Below are 23,686 nucleotides of genomic sequence, written 5' to 3' on the forward strand. Positions count from 1 at the left end.
TCAAGAGGACCTGACACTTGACAGGGAAGTCCTAATGGTATGTTAGGCAGGAGGAAAGTCCCGGTGAGTGAAGCCGGTGAAGGGACCCTAGTGTGAAGCTAGGCTGTGAAAGTCCGTGAGTGAAGCCAGGTGAAAGTCCTAGTGGTGAAGCTAGGCAGTTGAAAGCCCTAGTGAGTGAAGCTAGGCGGTGAAAGTCCGGTGAGTGAAGCCGGTGAAAGTCCTAGTGAGTGAAGCTAGGCGGTTGGAAATCCTGGTGAGTGAAGCGGGGTCCTAGTGAAGCTAGGTAGAAGGAAATCCCTGGTGAGTGAAGCCGGTGAAAGCCCTAGTGAGTGAAGCTAGGTGAAAGTCCCGTGAGTGAAGCCGCAGGAAAATCCAGATGGATCAGGATGATCGGACATCCGGTGTTGGGAAGTCCAAGTAGGTCAAAGGATTGTTGGATACTTGGCACGAGGAAATCTGATGAAGGTCAAGGTTGACCAGACATCTGATGGAAGTCCAAGTAGGTCAAGGGAGTGACCAGATACTTGGCATGAATAGAAAAGTCTAAGTGGGTCAAAGGGATTGACCAGACACTTGGTGGGAAGTCCTAGCAGGTCAAAGGAGTGACCAGATGCTAGGCATGATGTATCAACAGGTCAAGGTTGACCGGATGTTGGTTTGAGAGGCTTGGGACTTGGTTTTGGGCAAAAACCAAGTGCTGGATCGATCAGTGGATCGATCCAGGCCTTTCCTAGCGAACAGAGAGCCTCTGGATCGATTCGTGGATCGATCCAGATGTCCAAATCGATCAGTGGATCGATTGGGACGCGGCTGCTTTGCGCGATAAGCGCTGGATCGATCCGTGGATCGATCCAGGCGTTTTTCCAGAGCACAGAGGCGCTCTGGATCGATCCGTGGATCGATCCAAAGCCTCCCCGATCGATTGGGAATATTCGAATCGATCGGGATCCGACCGTTGCGTCGTATTTGAGCTGCAGGCGTGCGTTGGCTACAGCAACTCTTCACCGATTCACTCCAGATCTCTCACCAGCTTCTCCACAGCACTTGCAAAGCTCAGATCGCCAGTTCTTGAAGGATCTTGGAAGGTTTCCAAGTCAAGAGGCGGATCAAAGTCAAGAAGAGAAGCTAGGGTTAGGGTTTGTACTCATTGTAAGCTTGTAAGCTTGTATTTCTTGTATCCTTTCCCTCTCTTCGTGTACTGAGTCTTGTAGGGCTTCTCCGCCCTTGGTAGTTACCATAAAGGAGAGTTTTATTAGTGGAGGGTGCGTGCGTAGGTGTGGATCCTTGGACTAGTCATCTCTTGTGAGGTGGATACCAATTAAACCAACCTTGTTAGCGTTGTGTGATTTGTTTCTTTGTATTTCCGTTGCACATCTTTGAAGGAACAAGCAACGCCGAGCACCGAGCGAACGCGACGAGCTATTCACCCCCCCTCTAGCTACTTTTGGTCCTAACAATGTGTTCGCTTGGTCGACACATGAGCTTCCCGGTATCTCCCTGAGCGTGGCTGAGCATGAGCTTCATGTCTGACCGGACGCTCGACCAGTAAAGCAAAGAAAAAGGGACTTCAGTGTGAAGCAAAATCTAATCATTCGAGCAAAGATAGAAATGCAGCAGCTTGTATATTTTTTTGAGCCATATATTGAAGGATGCAGAGTCTCGCTACACCAGTATCGAAAAATTAGCTTATGCCTTGATTATCGTCACTCGGAGGCTTCGTCCATACTTCCTAGTGCACACAATCATCATGCTAATTAACAGCACCTTGGGATGAGTCCTTCTCAACCCCGAAGCATCAGAAAGGCTAATCAAATGGATGGCCAAGCTAAGTGAATTCGAAATTCAATATCAGCCCCGAGCAACAATCAAGGCTCAGGCCTTGGCGGATTTCGTCATAGAGATCCAGAAAATCGAGTCGGGAGCAACATGAAAGATATATGTTGATGACTCGTCCACTCGGTAAGGCAACGGAATCGACATATTGTTTATCTCACCTCGGGAGGACCGGATGTAACTCTCCATTAGGTTGGACTACAGAGCCACTAATAATGAAGCAAAGTATGAGGCACTGATAGTCGGCCTATAGGCAGCTCGGCATGTGAGAGACATTAAAGTCCTCATCCACTCGGACTCTCAGTTGGTCGCTCAGCAACTATCCGGAACGTTCGAGATAAGCAATGCCCGACTCAGGCTCAATGCGGAAGCCTTCGAAAAGCTGAAGACCAACTTTCAGGAGGTTATTATACAAAAGATCTCCTGATTAGAGAATCAGGCGGCGGATGAGTTGGTAAAATTAGCCAGTTCGCTATCGCCGATCGTCATAGGACAACCGATCAAACAAGTCTCACTTGTGGCGTATATCGACCGAATGGAAGGAATAACCTTCCCTAGCGATTGGAAAATGGCCTTGATAGAGTTCTTGCGGTCGGGAGCCGCACCTGCCGATCCGGAAGAAGTTCGCTTGTTGAAGAAGAGGGTCGGATGGTTCACATTGATTGAGGACCAACTTTATAAGAGAGCCTTCTCCAGACCCTTACTCAAATGCATCGGATTGGAAGATGTCGAGTACATCATGCGGGAGGTGCACCAAGGTTCCTGCGGAGACCATCCGAGCGGCCGTGCGTTAGCTCGAAAGATACTCCTGGCTGGATATTTTTGGCTAACCCTCCAAGAAGACGTCGCTCGAACGGTGGCCACCTGCTTGTCTTGCCAGAAGTATCACAACCTTTTGTACCGATCGACTGAGGAAATGAAGGCGTCCACAGTATCTTACCCATTCAACCAATGGGGCATGGATATTATTGGGTCATTCCCCATAGCGATCGGTCAGTGGAAGTTTCTGCTCGTCGCGGTCGACTACTTCTTGAAGTGGGTGGAAGCTGAGCCGCTGGAAAGAATAACCGAGTAGATGGTCATTAAGTTTGTCTAGCAGAATATCATATGCCGATTCTGTTGGTTGCTACTCGGAAAACCTAGAGGTTCTACTGTACAAAAATTTTGTACAAAGGTCTGAACCTTTTCCTAGCTACCATGTGTTCTTTTAAATTAAATTTTGGATCGCCTGCGGAACTTAACACGTTTGATCCAAAACTTAATCTATTTGTTCTTTTAGGTTTTGACTTGGATCTCCTGCGGAACTTAACACGTTCGACCCAAATCACCTTAAGTTATTAATTCCATTAAATATTAATTTCCATAATTGGTTCCCAGTACTGACGTGGCGAGGCACACGGCCTTCTTGGATATGGGAGCAACCACCACTGACTAGACAAAACCTTTTATAGAAAGCTAATATTTAATTTCCTAAAATAACTTTAGGTTAACCGAAAAGAACAATCAAATCACAAGGAAAAGAAAAAACAAAAGAACACAACATCGAAAAACATATTCGAAATTCTAGAATCGTAAGCCTCTTGTATTTGGTATTATTTCCATAAATAACTAGTATGATGCGGAAAGAAAAATTACTAGTTATACCTTGTAGAAAAACCTCTTGATCTTCTACCGTATTCCTCTTCTAACCTCGGACGTTGTGTGGGCAACGATCTTTCGAGATGAGAAACCACCAAGCACCTTCTTCTTCTCCTAGCTAGGTTCGGCCAACACAAAGAAGCTTCACCAAGGACGAAGAACAAAACACCAACCAAGCTCCAAGGGATACAAGCTTTCTCTCCTTCTTCTTCTTCTTCTCCAAGTAGTATCCGGCCACCACAAGAACTCCAAGCAAGAGATAAGTTTCGGCCACCACAAAAGAGGAAGAAAGGAAGAGGATGGCCGGCCACAATAATTTTCTTCAAGGATGAATAATTTCGGCCACCACCAATGCTCCAAGGGATGCTAGAGATGAGACTTGCTTTCTCTCCTTCTTCTCCTTCCTTGATCCGGCCACAAACAAAAGCTCCACCAAGAAGATAGGTTTCGGCCAACAAGAGGAGAAGAGAGAAAGGGAAGGGTCGGCCACCACACCAAAGAAAAGAGGGAGAAAAATAATAGAGGTTGTTCACCATGAAGGCACCCCTACCCCTTCTTTTATATTCCTTGGCTTTGGCAAATAAGGAAATTTATTTATAATAAAATTTCCTTAACTTTCCTTAACAACAATTAATTAAGAAAAAATTAAATAAATTTTCCTAATTAATTGTATGTGGCCGACCACCTCATGTAGAGCAATTAGGATAATTTTAATCAACAATTAAAACTTCCTTTTTTGTCTTTGGAAATTTTAAAAAATAAAATTTCCTTTTAAAATCCCTTCATGGTTGATAAAAAGAAATTTCTATAATTTTAATTTTCAACATGTGAATAATTTTTCAGAGAGAAAAAATAAAATATCTTTCCAATCTACAAATAAGGAAAAAGATCTAATCTCTTTCTTTTAATCTTTTTATAGATCTTTTTAAAGAGAGATATTTTAATTTTAATTCTCTGTAATAAATTATATCTTCCACATAATAAAAATAAAAATTAAAATTCTTTTTAATTTAATGGGGGCCGGCCACCTAAGCTTGGGTTCAAGCTAGGGCCGGCCACCCATGAACCAAGGCTTGGCCAGCCCTAGCTTGAACCACAAGCTAGCTTGGTCGGCCCCTTTCTCATGGGTATGAAGGTGGGTATAGTACTTTATAAATAAGAGGCTACGATAGGGACCGAGAGGAGGAATTGGTTTTGGTCTCCCGATAAAATTAAGCATCCCGTGTTCGCCCCGAACACACAACTTAATTTTATCAATAATAATTCATTCCACTAGAGAACTATTATTGAACTACCGCACCAATCCCAAATTACATTTTTGGGCTCCTTCTTATTATGAGTGTGTTAGTCTCCCTGTGTTTAAGATAACAAATGTCCACTAATTAAGTAAGTTACTGACAACTCACTTAATTAATATCTAGTTCCAAGAGTAGTACCACTCAACCTTATCATCATGTCGGACTAAGTCCACCTGCAGGGTTTAACATGACAATCCTTATGAGCTCCTCTTGAGGACATTATCAACCTAGTATCTCTAGGACACAGTTTCCTTTTATAATCAACAACACACACTATAAGTGATACCATTTCCCAACTTATCGGGCTTATTGATTTATCGAACTAAATCTCACCCATTGATAAATTAAAGAAATAAATATCAAATATATGTGCTTGTTATTATATTAGGATTAAGAGCACACACTTCCATAATAACCGAGGTCTTTGTTTCTTTATAAAGTCAGTATAAAAGAAACGACCTCAAATGGTCCTACTCAATACACTCTGAGTGTACTAGTGTAATTATACAGTCAAGATAAACTGATACCTAATTACACTACGACCTTCCAATGACTTGTTCCTTTCCATTATGGTCGTGAGCTACTGTTTATAATTTATAAGATACTGATAACATGATCCTCTGTGTGTGACACCACACACCATGTTATCTACAATATAAATTAATTGAACAACTACATTTATCATAAATGTAGACATTTGACCAATGTGATTCTTATTTCTAGATAAATGTTTATACCAAAAGCTAGGTTTTTAGTATACACTCTAACAATCTCCCACTTATACTAAAAGACTAAGCTGCCATACATCTGATTCCCATCCATTCAACATGCCCATCAAAAGCTCTTGCCTTAAGGACCTTAGTGAAAGGATCTATAGGTCATCACCTGATGCAATCTAGGCGGCAACAACTTCTCCTCGTTTATACGATTCCTCGTATTGGGTGGTACTTGCGCTCTATTGTGTTTACTTGCCTTATAGACTTATGGTTTCTTCGAGTTTGCTACTGCACCAACATTATTACAATAAATTGTAATAATTTTTGGACAAACCAGAAATCATATCTAAGTCTATCTTGAGGTTATTGAGTTATTCAGCTTTTATGGCTACCTCAAAGGCTTGCCATATACTAAGCTTCTATGGTGGAGTCCAGAAAAACACCTATGCTTATCCAAAAGTTCTGTTCGGGTGCCTACTACCTGAAGGATGAAGATGGAAGGTAACTCGAGAGGCCATGGAGCGCGAATCATCTCCAACCCTACAGGGTCGGATGAGAGGTGTGCGAGTGAATACCATGTATTTTTGTATGTTTCTTGAACGCAGGGCAAAATATGAATGAAATAGAAGAATGCCTCTTGAGACGTGTCTCCATCAACGAACGAGCGGCGACCTTAAACTCTCGTCTCCCTCAACGGTCGATTGGCGACCTTAAACTCTCTTCTCCCTCAATGGTCAAGCGACGACCTTAAACTCTTATCTTCGTCAATGGTCGAGCGACGACCTTAAACTCTTGTCTCCATCAGTGGTCAAGCGACGACCTTGAACTCTAGTCTCCGTCAATGGTCGAGTGGCGACCTTGAACTCTAGTCTTCGTCAATGGTTGAGCAACGACCTTAAACTCGAGCCTACGGCAACAGTCGAGCGGCAACCTGAAACCTGGGTCTCTTTCAAAAGTCGAGCGGAGACTATAAACCCTTGAGGTAGAGACTCCTATGTCGATCGTCTTGTCTCGGACTAGCATTTTGCACTCCATATCTCCCCCGTTCGGGGTTGAGCGTTCTTCACTGGTTTAGGACCAGCATATCGGATCTCTGTTGGAATGTATAGTAAAAGCCTACCTTTTTGTATAAACATTTATTTAGAAATAAGAATCACGTTGGTCAAATGTCTACATTTATATGCTAAGTGTAGTTGTTCAATTAATTTATATTGTAGATAATATGGTGTGTGGTGTCACACACAGAAGATCATGTTATCAGTTCTTTATAAATTATAAACAGTTGCTCATAACTAAGATGGATAGGAACACATCATTGGAGTAGTCATAGTGTAATTTGATATTAGTTTATCTTGACTATAAAATTACACTAGTACACTCTGAGTGTATTAAGCAAGACCATTTAAGGTAGTTTCTTTTTATACTGACTATATAAAAGAACAAGACCTTTGTTATTATGGAAGTGTGTACTCTTAATCCCGATATAATAATAAGCACGTGTACTTAGTATGTATTTCTTTTACTTATCAATGGGTGAGATTTAGCTCATTAAATCAAGAGGCCCGATAAGTTGGGAAATGATATTATTTATAGTGTGTGTTGTTGATTATAGAAGAACACTGCGTCCTAGGAATCTAGGTTGATAATGTCCCCAAGAGGAGCTCATAAGGATTGTTATGTAAACCCTGCAGGTGGACTTAGTCCGACATGACAATAAGGTTGAGTGGTACTACTCTTAGAATTAGATATTAATTAAATGAGTTGTCAGTAACTCATTTAATTAGTGGGCATTCGATATCTTAAACACAGGGAGACTAACACACTCATGATAAGAAGGAACCTATATAGTAATATGTGATTGGTGCGGTAGTTCAATAATAACTCTTTAGTGGTATGAGTTATTATTGATGAACTCAAGTTGGGTGTTCGGGGCGAACATGGGAAGCTCAAGTTCATCGGGAGACCAAAACCAATTTCTTCTCTCGGTCCCTGTTGTAGCCTCTTATTTATAAAATTTTATACCCACCTAAATCCATCTTCTTACCCATCTCAAGGTGGTCGGCCAAGACATGCTTGGAGCCCAAGCAAGGGTCGGCCAAGATAAGGCTTGGATGGGTTGAGGTGTGGTCGGCCTAGCTTGGAGCCCAAGCTTAGGTGGCCGGCCACAATTAAATTAAATGGGGTTTTAATTTTAAAATATTTCCTTATGTGGAAGCCATAATTTAAAAGAGAGTTTTAAAATTAAATATTTCCTTTTATAGTTTCTACAAAAGATTAAGAGAAAGGTTTGATATCTTTCCTTATTTGTAGTTAAAAGGAAAATTTTAATTTTGGAGAAAACTTTCCTTTTTGTAATCATCCACATATTTTAATAGAGAGATTTTAATAACCAACCATGAAGGAAATTTTTAAAGAGAAATTTTTATTTTAAAAATTTTCGGAAACAAATTAGGAAGTTTTAATTTTGTGTTTAAAATTTTCCTTAATTGGAGGACTTGTAGGTGGTCGGCCATTAAGGGATTAAAAAGGAAGTTTTAATTTTTTGTTTTAAAACTTTCCCTTTTAATCATTGGCAAGGAATATAAGGAAGTTTTAATTATATTTAAAACTTTCCTTATTTGCCAAGACCAAGGATTATAAAAGAGAGGGTATAGATGCCTCACCTTACACAACATATCTTCTATTATTCCTCTCTTCTATTCCTTGGTGGTGGCCGACCCTCTCTTCCTCTTCTTCTCCTATTTTTCTTCCTTGGTAGCCGGCGGCATCTCATCTCAAGGAGCTTGGTGGTGGTCGGATCTTGTTAGAGGGAAAAGGAGAGATATGAGGCTTTGTTTCTTAGCATCCCTTGGAACTTGATTGGTGGCCGAAACTTGCTTAGAGAAGAAGGAAGCTTGGGTGGATTCTCGTCTCGGTAGATCGTCGCTCACACGACGTCCAAGATTAGAAGAGAAATATAACAGAAGATCGTGAGGTCTATAAGCTACAAAAGGTATAACTAGTTATTAGTTTCCGCATCATAACTAGTTCATTCTTTTGTTTAGATCTTGAAATACCAAACACAAGATGCTAATGAATCTAGGCTATCGAATTAATGTTTTCGATTTTGTGTTTCTTTTGTTTTTCGAACTTGTGATTCGATTGTTCTTTTGGTTAAACCTAGAGTTACTATAAGGAGATTAAATATTGAATTTCGTTGAAAGGCTTTGTCTAGGAAGTGGTGGATGATCTCATACCCAAGAAGGCCTAGTGCCTCGCCATGTTTAACCTGGAAGCCAATCTCTGAAATAAATATTTAATTGAATTTGTAACATAGGTGGATTTGGATCAATAATGTTAAGTATCGTTTGCAATCCAAATCTAAACCTCTAAGAACAGATAAGTTGAATTTGGAATCAATAATGTTAAGTTATGTTTGCGATTTCAAATTTAATTTCTAAAGAACACAATGGGTTGTTAGGAATGGTTCAGGATTTGTATAAAATTTTTGTACAGGGGAACCGGTACGATATTTCTAGTAGCAACCAACAATCTCTTCTCTCCCCTGTTCGGGGTTGAGCGGTCTTCAAAAAGCTCGAAGTCTTTAAAATATAGTGACCGTTCGACACTATTCTTCGAAATACTCCAGGATCGATCGGAAGTTCGTAGAATTATAATAGCTCTTAATACAAAAAGGATTGATCGGCTGGATAGACTAATAGTGGATGATCGGAAGCCATAAGTTCTTGTAATGCTTAGAAGAGTTGAAAAACATACAAGGAGATAAAGCTTGTCCGAACGGACAAGCATGCATTTAAACTTCGAAAATTTTACAGGAATTTTATAGGGACTCTCGGCCTCACTCAAGGAAGTCTAAGGCGTCCTCAGGCAGTGGCGCAGTAAGTTTGTCCTGGCTGATAGTGCTGCTGGTTAGAGCTGTTGGTAGGTAGCCACCTTCTCTGAGTTGGTTGATCATCCCATCGATCGCCAGGTTGAACAGACGGAGTGCTCGATCAATAACCTTGTCATTGAAAGCATCTGAACGGATATATTTTTTCTTCACTGCCTCGAACCGACCAACCTCGACATCCTGATAAGTCTTCAACGCCACTCGAGAGGCCTCCAGCTCATCCTTCGCGGTGGCTAGCACATTATCTTTGTCAGCGAGTTGGCCACGAATGGTAGCTTGTTCGGCTGACCGGCTGTTCCGCTCGGCAACCAGGAACTCCTTAGCTTCCTTGAGTTTCTGGGTGAGGGCCCGAGCCTCCTTATTCTTCATCTCAAGGTCTTCAATGACCCGATTCTTCCTACCATTGGCCGACTCAATCTCGTTATCAAAAGTGCTAACCTGCTTATTGAGCCGAGCCAATAGAGTGGCATGCCCAGAACTCTTGTCCCGTTCGGCCTCGAGTAGTTTGGTGCTCTTCACCAGATCGACCCACAGTTTAGCCACCTCGACGTTCGTCTGCTCTTTAGCGGCGGAGGATTAGCCGCTCGACGCCTTCATCTTCTTCACTTCCTCCTCCAAAAAAGTGAGCTTTTGGCACATGGTCAGGCTCTCCACCCAGTACTGCAAACAACAAAGAGAATATTATTGAGACCGAAATGTAGCTAGAGGGGGGGGGGGTGAATAGCTCGTCGCGTGCTCGTGTGCTTCGTTGCTTGTTTCTTCAAAGATGTGCAGCGGAAATACAAGAAACAACTACAACAATGCTAACAAATGGATTTTACTTGGTATCCACCTCACAAGAGGTGACTAATCCAAGGATCCACGCACACACACACCCTCCACTAATAAAACACTTCTTTATGGTAACTACCAAAGGTGGAGAAGCCCTACGACACTCTCAATACAAGAAGAAGGAAAGGGGAACAAGAATACAAGCAAAAGCTTACAAGTTATGCAGCAAAAACCCTAACCCTAACTTCTTGTTGTTGCCCGCCTCTTGATCTTGGATCACTAGCAACCTTGCTCCAAGAACCCTTCAAGAACTGGCGGTGGAGTGGAGAAGAAGTGTGGAGAGCTGCTGGAGAGGATCGGAGATGAACAGTGTGAGAGTTGTAAAGTCCTTACGAAGAAGACGCACGCCAACGACCTTTATCTGCGCCAACGGTCGGATCCCGATCGATTGGATTGCTCCCAATCGATCGGGGAGGCTTTGGATCGATCAATGGATCGATCCAGAGCGTCTCTGTGCTCTCTGGAATAGCCTGGATTGATCGGCTGATCGATCCCGGGCTTATCACGCGAAGTCGCAGCTTCCCAATCGATCCACTGATCGATTGGGACCTCTGGATCGATCCATGATCGATCCAGCAGGCTTCTGTGCGCTCGCAACTTTTTCCCAATCGATCCACTGATTGATTGGGACGAAGGCTTCTCGCAGGGACACCCCAATCGATCGGCTGATCGATCCAGCTATTGGTTTTTGCCCAAAACCAAGTCCCAAAGTCCCCAAACCAACATCCGGTCAAACCATGACCTGTTGGTTCATCATGCCTAGCATCCGGTCACCCTTGACCTGCTAGGACTCCCTCACCAAGTGTCCGGTCAATCCCTTTGACCCACTTGGACTTTTCCTCATCGTGCCAAGTATCCGGTCACGCCCTTGACCTACTTGGGCTTTTCCCTTCTTGCCAAGTATCCGGTCAATCTTTTTGACCTACTTGGACTTTCACTAGATGTCTGGTCAACCTTGACCCATCTGGATTTCCCCGTGGCTAGCTTCACTCACCAGGACTTTCATTCTACCTAGCTTCACTCACTAGGACTTCTCTTCTGCCTGGCTTCACTCACCAGGACTTTCACCTAGCTTCACTCACTAGGATTTTCTCACTGCCTAGCTTCACTCACTAGGTCTTTCACCTGGCTTCACTCACTAGGACTTCCATTCTGCCTAGCTTCACTCACTAGGACTTCTCTTCTGCTTAGCTTCACTCACCAGGACTTTCACCTAGCTTCACTCACTAGGATTTTCACCTAGCTTCACTCACTAGGATTTTCCTTTTGCCTAACATCCCAGTTAGGACTTTCCCAGTCGAGTATCCGGTCAACCTTGACCTACTTGACTCTTCTACAACCAAACTGATCAGAGGGGAATTGCTCTAAACAATCTCCCCAAATGAACAATTGCACCTACATTTGTCTATATCATCGAAGTCTTGTATTGTCAAACATTGAAACTCAAACCAAGACTCAAGCTTGGTCAACCAGGTCAGCCTTGACCTAAGGGATATTGCACCAACAAATATAAGCGCCGACCGAAAATAAAATTATGAAAATGCATCACTTACCCCAGTGGACATCTAGGTGTGGCTATCAACGAGTGCCCCCGGATGCATCATTACTGTGCGGGCTCGGGCATCCACCCATATTTGGGCGAGCGACCCTTGGATGATGATCTGATGCTTGGGGGCTCAGGATAAAGCGCTTGTTGACTCGCGCCACTGTTCGGTTGACAGGTGAAGAATCGCCATAATATGGTGATGGCCGCTCGGGGCGGATTGTGCAGAAGTGGCTCGTCCGGACGACCGAGATGAAGGCGCCGGATGGATGCCTGACTTCTTGGCCTTCGATTTTGGCGGCAGGAAGGCCACTGGCAGCACACAGACTGTTCCCTGTGGCAAATCGGATAGGGAGGGAGTCCGATTTGACGACTCAGGAGCAGTGGACTTTTGGACGGGAGCAGGGGTCGACATCTCAACCCGTTCGGTGGACTGCACCCCCGAAGTGGCGAAGCGTGATGAGGGCTCCGCACGGCACCTCTTGCGTCTGATCAGTGGCTCGGCTGAGGAGGTTGAGCCTGACACCCCCTTAACCTGGATGACCGACTGTCATTCAGCAGGAGGTTGGGAGCCACCGGTCGCTCCACCACTTGGCAAGGCGGGAGCCGCTTCACTCTGATCCTGTGGCTCTCCTTGGTAGCCGACCGGCTGTAGGCAGCGACTCTCCAATTCTTCTACAGCAGCCATATTGATTGTGACATCCGCAAGCTTCGTTTTGTTGGCCAAACGTGTGCGCAGCATGACTTCGGCTGCAAAAAAGGAAGAAAAATCAGTTAGAATCAAATGAAGGAGTAAAGATGTAGCATACCTAGGCTGGACGAGAGCCAGGTGTGGATCAGACTCAAGCTAAAGATGTAGAGGGCACCCTCCAATAGTAATTTATGGATGTCATACTTCTGACCGGCCAGCATGGAAGCGACGTTGAGATAGTTCGACCATATCTTATACTGTTTCAGGGGAGGCTGAGGCGCCACTTAGAGCTACCAGTGGGTCGGGAAATTTGGCCTCTCGGGAAGGCGTAGAAAAAACAAATATTCTCTCCAATGCTTATTGGAGGTTGGCATTTTATCGAAGAAAACCAAGCCCACTCGGGCTTTGAAAAGGAAAGTTCCCGACTCGGACAGTTTTGAATAATAAAAATAGTGGAAGATCCAGGGGTAAGACGAATGTCGTGTAGGCGAAAAAGAATGATGACCCAGCACAGCAGTCGAAAGGAGTTCGACACTAGTTGGTGAAGCACAAGAGTGTCACCGAAGAACTCGAAGAAGTGCGCAAAGGCGGCGACGCGCTTGGGCTTATAAGCTCGGGGCCCGATCGACCGGAGTCGTCCGATCTAGGTCACATAAACTTAGACCGAGATCTGACCGTTAAATTTGAACCGTTAAACGTCACATCACAACAGATATATGCCTGTCACTTCGGACGTGTGGCGGTAGTGAGCAGGACATGTGACGCATCACCATGGGTCAACATTTAATGAGAGCATGGGGGTGCGCTTAACCTTAATGCTAAGAGATTTGCACAATTTTCCATAAATTTGGGTTACGTAAGCCTAGCTCGCGCTCGTCCAAAACAGCCAAAGAAGAGATTTCACAAGTATAAACCTTCGTTACGTCGATCAGATTGAGGAAGAATACCTACAACTGAACGACAAGCTTCAACAGACCGATCGACATGGAGCGGTAGCATCTGGATCAGAAACCAAGTAATACCGAAGGTCGACAGGGCGGAAAACTACTCAGATAATTGTCCAGTCAGTCAGACTTGCAACCTCCTTTGACTAGACTTAAGGGGGAGACATGTGATGCGATGATGATGAGGGGCCCCACCCTGCGGTCACGGTGGAGGTCAAAGTCAAGGTGGTCAACGCGTGGATAGCATCGGTCGGTTGGGCGAAGCATGCCCTGACCGGGGAAGAAGGCCCCATCCGCCCTCCTTCGACACGGGGAGGAGTCAAACGACTGACGCTCAAAGGATTATTGGAAGCCGAACGGAGGAGGAGACAAGGTGCGGAAGCCAGGCTGAGTGGCTACCCCGCTCGACTAGACAGCAGAGTTCGAAAGGGGAAGTTCAACTTCAGCCGAGCGGCTACCCCGCTTGGCCTGGCAGCAGGTCCCGGTAGTGGCAGTGGCAGAGGGAAACTTTGTTCGAGCAGACGCATAGGAGTAGCGAGGTTCTGGCCGACCGGACGGGGCACCAGAGCGGCAAATCACCGGCCGAGCAGCTAACCCGCTCAGCCTAGCAGTACACTCCCTCAGATATCCGGCAACATTCTTTTGGGAGTTGGTGCCGTCGACACCAGGCATGGACAGCTAGAAGATCGTACGGCGAAAGCTTCCACTGCCACTTTAGAGATATGCTCGGTTCGTTAAGGTACTATTTTAGGGACACTTTATTGACAAGTATTTTCAAGAAAACTTTAAGAAGCGTGCTCACTTTGGGAAGCATGCTCACCTTGGGAAGTGTGCACGTGCGCTATCGGAGCTCTATATAAAGGAAGGGGGTCCAAGCATCGACGGAGGTATGTGATATTCACCGTTTGCGCTACAGTCTTCTTGTTGCTTCGCTTTATACTTCATCGTCGGCAACTGACTTGAGTGTCGGAGGGCCAATGCTGGGGACCCCTTCCCTGGCTCGACACTGACATAATTTGTGTCACAGGTCCGAGCGGAGTCTACAGGCAGTCAGCAAGAGCGCCACATCCCCGGCTTTTCATCTCTTCGACTTTCGGATAGGATCAATTTTGTTGGAGCTAACTCTGTTTTGTAGAATTCGAAGGGATCTGTCTACTGAACAGGAGTTTCAGTCAATTAAACGTAGCTGATATGGCAAAGTTCAGATCGTGCAGAGCAAACTTGAAAGTTAGGCGGATCAATCAACCTAACCCAAGGATCGATCGACTAAACCTAAATTGGTAAACATAGTGGTAGATTTGATCGATCTCAACAAAGTTGGAAAACACAAGGATTGGTCGACCAATCAAGGTGATCAGTCGATTTAATATTAAATAACATTAATGACACGACAATCGGATCTCGGTGAAGAAGGTGTTGGTCCCCTAACGGCCAACAAGAGGGGATAAATGCCCTGCACAATAAAAATAAACACTTTTCTTGACTTTGGAAATAATAATAAATCACTTGTAAAAAAGAATTAAGAAATTAATTAAAAAGAGAAAGAGGCACGGAGGTTTACTTGGTTTACAATCAAGGAATTGTTAATCCAAGATGTTGAAAACTCACTATAAATCTCCTTCAGGTGGAGAAACCTCTTACAATAGTTAAAACACTCAATTACAAAACTAAACAGAAGAAGAATTGTTTACAAGTGTTCTGTTTAGCTACTGGGATCATAGCTGTATTTATAGCCCTGATCGGGGTGCCTGGAAGGGTTTCAGACGCCTGGGCGTGGATAAAACTTTATACACATCGCAACGAATCATGACAATTGGTGAAGTGATAAGGTTTCTGGTCCAAGCGCCTAGACTAGCTAGGTTCGGGCCCCCAGACCGGGCTGAATCAGCTCGAGGATATGGCACGAGCTCGGGGCGCCCTGGTTGCCCTAGGGGGTCCGGGCGATCTGACCAGTCTGGCATGTCAACAACCTTGTTGACTGCCTCCCGTTCTGGCTCCGTTCGCTTGGGTGATTTCGGCTCACCCCGAATCCATTTTCCGGTCTTCTAGAGCAACCTTCCGCTCCAACTTCTCGTCGCTTAGAAACATCATGCGCCTCCTTCTCATCCACCAGCGTACTCTTCCACAACTCCTCGTCCCTCGGACGCACTGAGTACGTCGACTCTCTCCCGTGTCATCCTTCTTGCTAGCTGCGTCTTTTGCTCGACTTCCTGTGCTCCTAAGTTCCTACACACTCAGACACAGGGCATCAAATCACAACAGGACCTAGCTTTACTTGATTGATCACATTAAAACTATCACGAGATACTTACAGAAGGAAGGCTGGTTCATCTATTGACCAATAGGGAGATTGGTCGATTGAAAGGATCCGTCGACCGAAGGCTTTTTTGGTCGACCGAATGATGTTTATAAAAGTACATCTCGAGCTCCAAGCTAGGAATAACTTCTGTTCAACCTTCTAATCTTCTTTCTCTCTATTTATACTACTACTGCTCTACGCTTCAAGTCTGTGTGAAAGCTACGACACCAAAGAGCTACGATGATCTTCATCTTATATTTTAATTGTCGGTACATTTACTTTTAGCTTGCATAACTCCTTGTAAACTTCATTGTACAAATTACCTCTTCTCTAAAGATTTTAGAAAGAGAAATTTTAGTGGATTACCTAAGGGTGCAATCAAGGATCATGGATCTTGGAGTAGAAGTCGACATAGGCTCCAAATCAAGTCACCAATTGTATCTCTTGAGTTTTGTTTTTGCTATCTTATTCAGCTGCTTACTCTGATTTGCTTTTATGATAAAAGAAACAATTTGTAATGAGCGATATTCCCTCCCCCTATTGTTATTTTGATCCTTCAATTGGTATACTTTTAAGTATTTTATGTTGGGTATTTCATTGAAATAGATTTCATATGATGTTTTGTTTAGCAACTTGTTTATTATAATTCTATTTTGAATATAGAAAGTTGTATTAATGACTTTAGCCCAAAAGTAGCTAGTAGATCATATTCATTTAGTATTGTTTTTACAGTTTCTTGTAGAGTTCTATTTTTTCATTCTACTAATTCATTTTATTGGAGACTTTTAGGCATGAATATTTATGATGGAAGACATTTTCTAGGCATAAATTGGTAAACTTTTGGTTTTTAAACTCCCCTTTCGAAAGTTGTTTTCAAAATTCATTTTCAAAATTGGTTTTCAAACACTACTTTATGGATTAGCATAGGCTCTACTGTAGAATAGCATGATCCGATAGTTTTAGTAGTCAACATCTAACAAGTATAGTAGGATCCCTTACTTATGTATTGTGAAATATAGAATAATGTGAGATGCTTAGGACTTGGCCTAAGATTTTAGATACTTATATCAGTGCATCGATATAAATCTGAGCTTTAAACAAATATATCGATCAATTTGAGTAATCTAGCCAATAACAAATTAGTGGGAGACCAAAACTCAATTTAACTAACCTAAGTCAGCAGCTACTATCTTATGGTAGTCAACTGAGTACCAATGTTAGATATTTATTTAAGGACTATTTTATAGATGATTTTCTTCTCCTTAAAATATTTTTAAAACTTATACATTTCATGCATGCGGAAAGGGGAGTATTAGCATCACTTTTGAATCAATTTCAAACCTAAAGTTTCTTACTCATGTAAATTTTCAAAACTCATATTTTTGAAAAAATTATTTCTAAAAAATTCTTTGTAAAATATATGGATCTGTTTCTTAGAAAAGTTCAAACCTATGTACTTTCAAAAATATTTTTACCTTATAAATATTTACTTCTAAAACTTAATTTTTAAATCCATTTCAAAACTTAAGTTTTCTTGAAAATTTTAAAAATTCATAGCTTCTTTCAACATATGTTTTAAAATTTCTTTACAAAAATTTTTAAAAGTACTTGCAATGTATTTTTCCTTAGAAAAATCTTCAAAATTCTGATTTTCAAAATTTAAGGTAATTTTTAAAATTACTTTCAAATTTTATCTTAATCATTTTTCAGATATTTTAAAACTTATTCCTTAGAAATTTTATAAGAATTTTTTTTTAAACTAAACTTTTTGGGACAATATTTTTCTTGAAAATTTTCAAAATCATAGTTTTCAACTTATACTACAGCTTAGTTTTTCAACAAATTTCAAAGTAATTTACTCAAAACCTTAGTTTTTCCTTAAAATATTCCAGGTTTGGTATTTGCTAATAACCTAAATTTTAATGTGTCACAAAGAGGAAGATAACTTATTGCATAGATTCAGGAAGAGTTATTAAACTCAGGGGTAGAGTTAAGGAAAAGTATTTGTTTACTCAACTCTACATATTTTAAATGTAACTGTGAACTTTAGTTGTCAAAAATTAAAAAGGAAAAGATTGTTGGTGCATGGTACATCATAATCGAACCTAAGTTTGATGTTGTTAAACGTTCAAGTTAAGTTTTATTATGATCTGATAAATTGACTAAGTGTGTAGGCTGTTTACTCAATCATAAAAAGCCCGAGTCGTGGCTAAGCAAGAAAGTTTTAGTAAATCGTGAAAAGTAGATAGGAAGTCTAGGTGGGTTAAGAGGACCTGACACCTGGCAGTGAGACTCAAAAGATCTGGAGGACCCGATATCGAGAGGAAGTGTAAAGCCCGAAAAATTCCCGAATTTATTTTAGAATTATTCTATGATTTTTGTGAAATTTTTTAGATATTTTTTCGGAATTTTACAAGTATCGGAAGTAGCAAAAAGAATTGGGAACGAAAACGGCCTAAGCGGGAGTCGAACTCGAGACCTATGGTTTAAGGGATAATGTTAGTAACCAGTGAACCCAGCAGGGCCGTGCTGAGAGAAAGGAGAAACATTAATATTTATATTAGAGTTAGACCGGAATTACCACATGATATAAATAGGAGGTTTAAGTGGGTTGGTTTATTTCTAATTGGTTCGTGACCTTCTCCAAACCCTCACCGAGACCCTCTCCCTCTCCCGTTTCTTTCTCTCGGCGCAGCAAAACAAAGCAAGGGAAACCTAGGGTTCCTTCCCTAGGATCGTGTGTTGACTTTCCAGCGACAACACCTGTACGAAGTCGGTTCTTCTCCGCGAGAGGAACGCGAGGACGTAAGCGGTTCGTCGAACGGAGCAGTTTTTCGGAAAAACCTAGTGAATAAGTCGTAAGAAAACCTTGCGATTGAGGTAAGAAACCCCTCACCTGCAGTATAATTGCTCTCGCTTGTGAGTTTTGGCGTTAGTTCAGTAATTTTACAGTTTTCAGTTTTAGGGTGTGCTTTTAGTGCACACCAAGCATTCGGTAGAATGCCCAGTTCAGAAGGATGCACTAGTAGGCGTCCTAACAGCATGTAAATATATTAGAAATATTTTATTCAGTTATTTATCAGTTATTACAGCTTTATGGATCAGATATCCATTGGGTAGGCTCCCACAGTAGCCTCTAGGTTCAGATAACCTAGCTCTAGGTTCAGATAACCTAGAACAGCAAAGTAAAATAAAACAGTATTCAGTATTTTACTTTTATTCAGTTGGCACTGTACTTGGATCAAATATCCATGGGCTGGACTCCCACAGTCGTCCCTAGGTTCAGATAACCTAGTAACCCTGCTGGATTCGGAACTTGCAATCCCGGGTCTCGTAGGGATGCGCGCACAGTAAGTACAGTTGCCAGGGCCCCAGCAGCATGTTTAGTATTTTCATCTATTATATATATAGTTTTCAAATATGTAATCAGTGATAGAAACACTAACTTAGTTTCAATTTCAGTTGATTATCTCGATTAAGTTTCATGATTTGAGTTCATGACCGATTAGATGTATATGCATGACCGGTTCAGTATTCTTAGACACAGTATGCTATGCTCAGTTTGTTTGTATGCCATGATCAGTTCAGTACATGTTTGTATGCCATGCCATGTTGCCATTCTCAGTTCAGTTTTCAAATAGCATGTTTTGAAACTATACTTGCATCGTTGCATGTTTTTGTGAGGTAGATGATTTCTTACTAAGCTCTTTAGCTTACAGGTACTACTTTTCTTATACTGCAGATACAGGTAAAAGAAAAGTGGACTAACGGAGGCTGGAGGACAATGCTATGGAGGTGTGTGTGTGCAAGAGGTTTGGAATAAAGATCCTAGGGGTCGAAACAGCTTAATTCCAGTATTTATATTGTTAGTTTGTTTGTGGTTTAAATCCTTAACTGGTAAATGTTTTAATCCAGTAAAACTATGCACTATTCAGTTTGTTCAGTTTAGGACGCATGTAGGTTAATGTTAGATTGTTTTTCATGTATCTAGAAACTATGTCGGTGAGTTGTGGTACGTTCCAGTGCTTGAAAGTTACGAAATCAGAAACTCTGATTTCGTATCAGAGTTGGATCGGTCTGCCGACCGATCCGTTGCAGTATCAGGATCCTGGATCGGTCAGCCGACCGATCCAGAGGCATACAGTATGCTACTATATGCTATCTGATCGGTCGTCCGACCGATCCAGCACCGAACAGAGAGCATCCAGCGTTTTCAGGTGCCTGGATCGGTCCCTTTGCTGGTTCGGTCCGCAGACCGATCCAGCAGGGCACAGAATCGTAGCAAGTTTGATCGATCCGTGGATCGATCACAGCTAGCTGGGAAGTTAATTCTGAGTTCCTAGCTCAGATGGGAGGTCAAGTATCCTCCTTAGCACGTGTACACCAACCGGAGAGGGTCTTGAATCCTTCCTTATAACAGCATGGGTGTATCAGTTGTCAGACTAACCGAGTCAGTTAGTGAAATTTTATTTTGTCCAGTTTTCCGTACAGTAGCTTCAGTAGTTAATGTAGCGATCCGGCTCACAGATTAGTACCCAGGAGTTGGGTCGTTACAGGAAGCCCTAGCGAGCCAATCTACTGTTAAGTAGATAGGTTGTGGTAAGCAACTGGAGTGGAACAACAGAGAGGTTGTATCTCGGGAAGGGATAAATCCTAAGTCGCTGATCCAACTGAAGAAACCAAAAGGTTTTCAGGTTGAGATTAAGACATATGTTACTATCTATTTTTACTCATGCAACATTATACTACTATGCTAACTTTGTATTGCAGGGGTGCTTTTTATACTATTAGAACTAACTCTATTTTGTAGAATTCAAAGGGATCAGTCGACCGAACAGGAGTTTCAGTCGATCGAACCTAGCTAATGTGGTAGGGTTCAGATTATGCATAGCAAACTTGGAATCAGGCGGATTGGTCGACCGTACCTAGAGATCAGTTGACCAAACCTAAATTGGTAAACATAGTGGTAGATTCGATTGATCTCGACAAAGTTAGAAAATATAGGGATCGATCGACCAATCAAGGTGATCATTTGAGTGAATATTAAATGGCATTAATGACACGAAGATCGAATCTCATTAAAGAAGGAAAGTTGGTTGATCAATCAACTGATAGGGAGATCGATCGACTAAAAGGATCTGTCGACCAAAGGCTTTTTCGGTCCACCAAACGATGCTTATAAAAGTACATCTCAAGCTCCGAGCCAGGAATAACTTCTGTGCAACCTTCTAATCATCTTTCTCTTTGTTAGTGTTGCTATTGCTCTATGTTTCAACTCTGTGCGCAAGCTATGACACTAAAGAGCTACGATGATCTTCATCTTATATCTTAATTATTGGTACATTTACTTTTAGCCTACATAACTCCTTGTAAACTTCATTGTACGAATTACTTCTTCTCCGAAGATTTTGGAAAGAGGAACTTTAGTGGATTACCCAATGGTACGATCAAGGATCACGGATCTTGGAGTAGGAGTCGATATAAGCTCCAAACCAAGTAACTAACTATATCTCTTGAGTTTTGTTTTTGCTATCTTATTCCGCTACTTACTCTGATTAACTTTTATGATAAAAGAAACGATTTATAACGAGCGATATTTACCCCTCTCTATTGCTATTCCGATCCTTCAATGTCATACATACATTATTTAGATATGATAGATTTCTTTTTTGAAATACTCATTTTGATGTATGCTATAATTATTTTCATGCATTTTTTTTAATTCCTTGTAACTAAGGACAATGACATAAATTGGCATCCTAAGTTGGATAATCAAAATTTTAAATGTCTAGTTAAAGTGCATGATCCCTTAATTTAGGAAAACCTTATTATACATCTCACAAGAACTATAGAGTTGGCTTGTATATGTATTGAGACATATTAAATACAGGTGAGATGTTAGAAAGATGAACAAAACTCAAGATGTTGATTAGTGCATCCTTTTGGAGTTTTAGTATCATCAAAACATAAGATTATGTGAATTCCAACCATTGGAAAATCAAGTGTACAAGTTATGTGCATTTAACTTAAAGAACATAGTTGAAAATTTATTTTGAAATTATTTTGGAAAATCTTAGTGAAGTTTATCTTTTGATAGGAATTACCATTGATTAGTTAGATATAAAGTAGAGTGAAACATTAAAGTTTTTCAATGGTTTCTTGAAAATAAGGGTTTTTTTTCATAAAAAGTTATTTTTCCATGATAGTATATGATATAAATAATGTCTAAAATAAATTTCATGATTTTTAGAAAATCATAGAATTATTTAGGGATTTCTGAATTTCGATCTAAAATTGAAATCAGAAAAATTTAGAAACAATAATCGATTAAGCATGGTTAAATCGATTAGAATGCTTTTTTGCGAGTATAGAGGCTCACGGAATTGATCAGGTGGTCGATTAACAATGTCATAATCGATTGAGACAATCGATTAACAGGGGTATAATCGATTGAATCTTAACTTTAATTGATTTAGAGAGGTTATAATCGATGGGTAGCTGAAACCAATTGATTAAGAATGTTGATTTTGGCTGAAATGGTCTGATTTCAGTCCATTATATTAAGTCATGTTTAGTTAAGTTAACCATCCCTAAGCCTCTAAAATGCTTTGATAAGTATCTAAGGGTAAATTTTCTTGATGAAAATTAGAAATGAATGGTTAAAGGCGACTAAATTGGAGTTTAGGAGGATGTTTAGTTTTAGAGTTGAATTTTGAATCTCAAAACTTTAATTTTAGATTTCCTAAATGTTTAGGAATTTCAAATCATTATTGGTGTAATGATAGAATTTAGTGTATGTTTTAAGGGGGAGGTATTCCTTAAAACATAAATTTTTTTATAAGGATGAAGAAACAATGGAAGGTAGGAAACCTTCATTGTTATGAATGCTCAAGAATAAGCATTGGAAGCAATGAAAGATTGGAAATCTTCATTGTGATGGAATTATGGTAAAGGTTGAGTATAGTATACAATGAAAGGTATGAGACTTTCATTGAGTTTTTTTTTTTTGACAAAATTGACTCTCAAGGAGAGTTTTTGATATGTGTCAAAGGGGGATAACAATATAGGGTTTAAGTTAGAATCCCTCATTCATGCTTAGGTATGAGATGAAGTTGGGCTAATAGGTTAGCTTAACTTAAATCTATTATCAAACATCAAAAAGAGGGAGATTATTGATGTAATCGTCCTCGGGTCAAGGTTGACCAATTTGACTAAGCTCGAGTGAGTTCGAGCTTGAGTTTCGATGTTTGGACAATATGTGGAGTAATATGTGAGAAGAGGTTAAATAGGTCCAGACCAGATATTTGACGGTATGTGAGACATGAGTCAAAGTAGGTCATGGAGGGCTAAATACTTGATTGGAAAGACCTAACTGGAGGTTAAAGAAGATAAAGTCCTAACGCGAGGGTCAGGCAAGGGTAAAATCTAAGTGGGTCAAAGAAAATCACACATTGGCAAAGGAAAGTCCAAATTGGGTCAAGGAGGACCACACGCTGGCAAGTGAAAAGATCTAACTATGATTAGGTAAAGAAAAGTACAAATGGGTCAAAGAGGATTGCACGTTGGCAAAGGAAAGTCCAAGTGGGTTAGAAAGGACCACACATTGACAAAGTCTAAGTGGGTCAAAAGTTGATTGGATACTTGGTGATCGAAAGTCCAACAAGAAGTTGACAAAGTCCAAGTGAGTCAACGGTTAACTGAACACTTGGTGGGGAAGTCTCAACAGGTCACGGTTGATCAGATGTTGGGCAAGGAAACCCTAGACTTGGATTCGATTAGGAGATTCTTGTGAGAACATAGAAAGTGCCCGAATCAATTGGGCAATCAATCGAGTCGAGACTAATTGATTGAGATAATCAATTAGAGCCTCTTCAATCGATTAGGATGGATTCCAAATCGATTGAGAGCTTTGCGAAGAGAAATCATGAAAACAATGGTTGAATTGATTGACCTAATCGATTTAGCCACTGCTAATCGATTGAGTCAAACGATTAGATAGTGTTT

The sequence above is a fragment of the Zingiber officinale genome, chromosome 7A, assembly GCF_018446385.1.
Source record: "Zingiber officinale cultivar Zhangliang chromosome 7A, Zo_v1.1, whole genome shotgun sequence".
NCBI lineage: Eukaryota > Viridiplantae > Streptophyta > Magnoliopsida > Zingiberales > Zingiberaceae > Zingiber > Zingiber officinale.